A 3,517-nucleotide genomic window follows, 5' to 3' on the forward strand; every position below is an offset into this window, starting at 1 on the left:
ATCCCATATTTATGGATTGGAAGAATTAATGTTGTTAAAATGTCTGTACTACCCAAAGAAATCTGCATATTTGATGCCATCCTTATCAGAATTTCAGTGGAATTTTTCATATATATAGAAAAACAATTCTAAAGTTATATTAAACCACAGATGATGTCAAAGAGCTAAATCAATCTTGAAAAAGAAGAATAAAAGCATAGGCATTACACTACCTGATTTCAGAATCTACTAGAAAGCTACAATACTCAAAACAGAATGGTACTAGCATAAAAACAGGCCAATGGGACAAATGAGACCAAAAATAAATCCATAATTATATAGTCAGTTAACTTTTCACAAAGATAGCAAAAACACACAATGGGGAAAAGATAATCTCCTCAATAAATCGTGTACTCAAAAATGGATATCCATATGCAAAAGAAAGAAATTAGACTGTTCTCTTATACAATATAAAAAAGTCAACTCAAAATTCATTAAAGACTTAAACCATAAAGCTCCTAGAAGAAAACAGATGAAAACTCCTTGACATTGGTCTGACCTAGGAATTTTTTGATTTGACATCAAAAGCACAGGCAGCAAAAGCAAAAACAAACAACTAGGACTACATCAAACTAAAGTTTCTTCACAGCAGATAAGTAATCAACAAAATGAAAAGGCAACCCATGGAATGCGAGGAAATATTTGTAAACCATATATCTGACAAGGAGTCAACACGCAATATATATAAGGAACTCCTACAACTCAATGACAATAAAACAAGTAATTCTAATAAAAATGGGCAAAGAATCTAAATATATATTTATCAAAAAAGACATGAAAATATCTAATACATATATGAAAAAATGTTCAACATCACTAATTATCAGAGAAATGCGAATAAAAATCACAATGAGATATCACTTCACACCTATTAGGATGGCTATTATTAAAAGGTCAAAAGATAACAACTGTTGGTGATGATGTGGAGAAAAAGGAACCCTGATACACTGTTGGTGGGAACCTAAATTAGTACAGACATTATAGAAAACAGTATGGAAGTTTCTCAAAAAATTTAAAATACAACTATCATACCATCCAGCAATCATACTTCTGGATATATGTCCAAAGAAAATGAAATCAATATTTTGAAGAAATATTGTCACTCCTATGTTTATTGCAGCATTATTCACAGTAACCAAGATATGGAAACAACCTGTCAGTCAACAGATGAATGGATAAAGAAAATACAGTATATATATTGTGTGTATGTATATATGTGTGTGTGTGTGTGTGTGTACACATACATAATGGAATTTTATTCAGCCTTAAAAAAGAAGGAAATATTTTCATTTGTAACAATAAGGACAAAGCGAGAGGATACCATGGCAAGTGAAATAAGCCATGCTCAGAAGGACAACACAGCATGATCTCATTTATATGTGGAATCCAAAAATATATTTGAAGTCATAATAACAAAGAGCAGAATGGTAGTTACCAAGCCTGGGTTGGGGGGACAGAGGAAGATAGTGATCAAAGGATACAAACCTTCATTTATAAGATGAGTAAGTTCTGGAGACCTAATATACAGTATGGTGATTATAGTTAATACTACTGCACTGTATACTTGAAATTTGATGAGAGAGTAGATCTCAAGTGTTGTCTCCACACACATACACATACAGAGGTAACTAGGTGACATGATGAGTATATCATTTAGTAATCATTTCACAATGTATACTTACATCAAAATATCACATTATATAATTTTTACTTGTCAATCATACCTTGATAAAGCTTTAATATATAAAATTTTTATGTGTCACTCATACCTCAAATAAATCTGGGAAAAAATAAAATAAAAGATTCAGATTCCTTAAACTTGGTGTTCCTCAGGTGTGACAGAAATCTGATGCACGTGCAGTATTTATTTGGGCCCTTCTATGTTGTCCCTGTGGGATTTGGGGGGCAAGAGGAATCAATGCACATATAAAGTTTATGCCGCCTATTCTCCCATGTATAATAAAGTTCTTTGTCTTTTGTCAAGCAATCCCAGGTCTTCTGCCATTATCTATCAAACTGTGGCAGACTAACTTACTTGCTTCCAAGTCAGGAAAAATCTTAGACCATTCACATCTCTTGCCAGAAATACATAAATAGGATAAATAGGGTAATAGCTGAAAAAAACACAGTATATGTAACAGAGGTATGCATGTTGTCAGCCTTTATTGACTAAATAAAATTGTGTCAAACATTTGAAAAAAATAGTCTGAATTTTCTTCCCCATTGTGACAGCCAATGTTCTAGGTTCTTTATAAGAACTAATTCATATAATCATTACAACACCATCTAGAAGTAGGAATTACAATTCCTATCTCACAAATCTGGTTTAGAGCAATGAAGATACTTGTCCAAGGCCAGGATGCTAATATGAACCAAGTTCTAACCATCTTCAAAACCCATATTCTTAATTGAGTGGCTAGAAGAAGAAAACTTGACTGACACAAAAGAGATGAGAGGGACTTAAGATGTTTTGCTTTGATTCTGAAAGACAGAAATCAAGAATAGTTACTTTTTAAACTGCACACCATAGTATATATCCTCTTCCTTAAGACATTTCAGTGGCTGCTCTTTGCACACCTATTAAACAAAAACTATAGAAGGTCATTGTTTAGGACTAAGCTCCTGCACTAGGCCCCAACAGACCAGACTAAAAAAACAAAATGGCATCACTTATACTAAAGCTTCACATCACCAAACCAAAATTAAGTTGTTATTTGACCTTCTGAGAAATCAGGAGAGAAAGATAATAACCAAATTTCCCAAATAGGCCATTTTCAGTCAGCATGTTAATAAAAATTGCATCTGTTTTAATCCTTTCCAAAGAAAAGTAACCAGAAGTAATTTGATGTTAACCACTCAGCTATAATATTTTTCTCTTGTTCTTTTTCCCTTTTCCCATTATAAAGAAAGTAATTTTGAAATGACCAATCTATTTTTTGTTCCTTGTTTCTGCTTTCTTCAGCCCTTTCTCCTTATAAAGCCTATCTGCTCTGATCAGCTCATTGGAACACTTATTCTATTTTATGTAATGAAGTATTGCCTGATTCTAGAATTGCAAAGAAATCCAATTAAGATCTTTAAATTGTTGTAATTTTGTCCTCTGACATACCAAATAAAAATGAACCCCTTTCCACAGCCTTAAATGTCATGTGTAGACTGCATTCTGACTACTTTTCTAATCACAATTGCTCCTGTTAGATTCTAAACTCTAGGTGCAAATTCCTTTTTGCTTTTCACCTCAGACTTTTTGGTCTCAGAATTTTTTTTTCACTTGCTTTTTCCTATCTCTTCAATTTTGTTTTTCAAGCTCACCCAGTTCATTCAGGTATGTTTAATTCTTTTCTCCATAATGAGGCCTTCCCAAATCACCATAGTTAATTTAAAAATCCCACCTTAACCCTACCCTATTAATTTTCATCTTGATCCAAAATATACTTTTCTTTTTCCATAATTTTTTGTTTTTTTAATTTTATGCCTT

The sequence above is a fragment of the Propithecus coquereli genome, unplaced genomic scaffold, assembly GCF_000956105.1.
Source record: "Propithecus coquereli isolate 6110/MARCELLA unplaced genomic scaffold, Pcoq_1.0 Scaffold695, whole genome shotgun sequence".
NCBI lineage: Eukaryota > Metazoa > Chordata > Mammalia > Primates > Indriidae > Propithecus > Propithecus coquereli.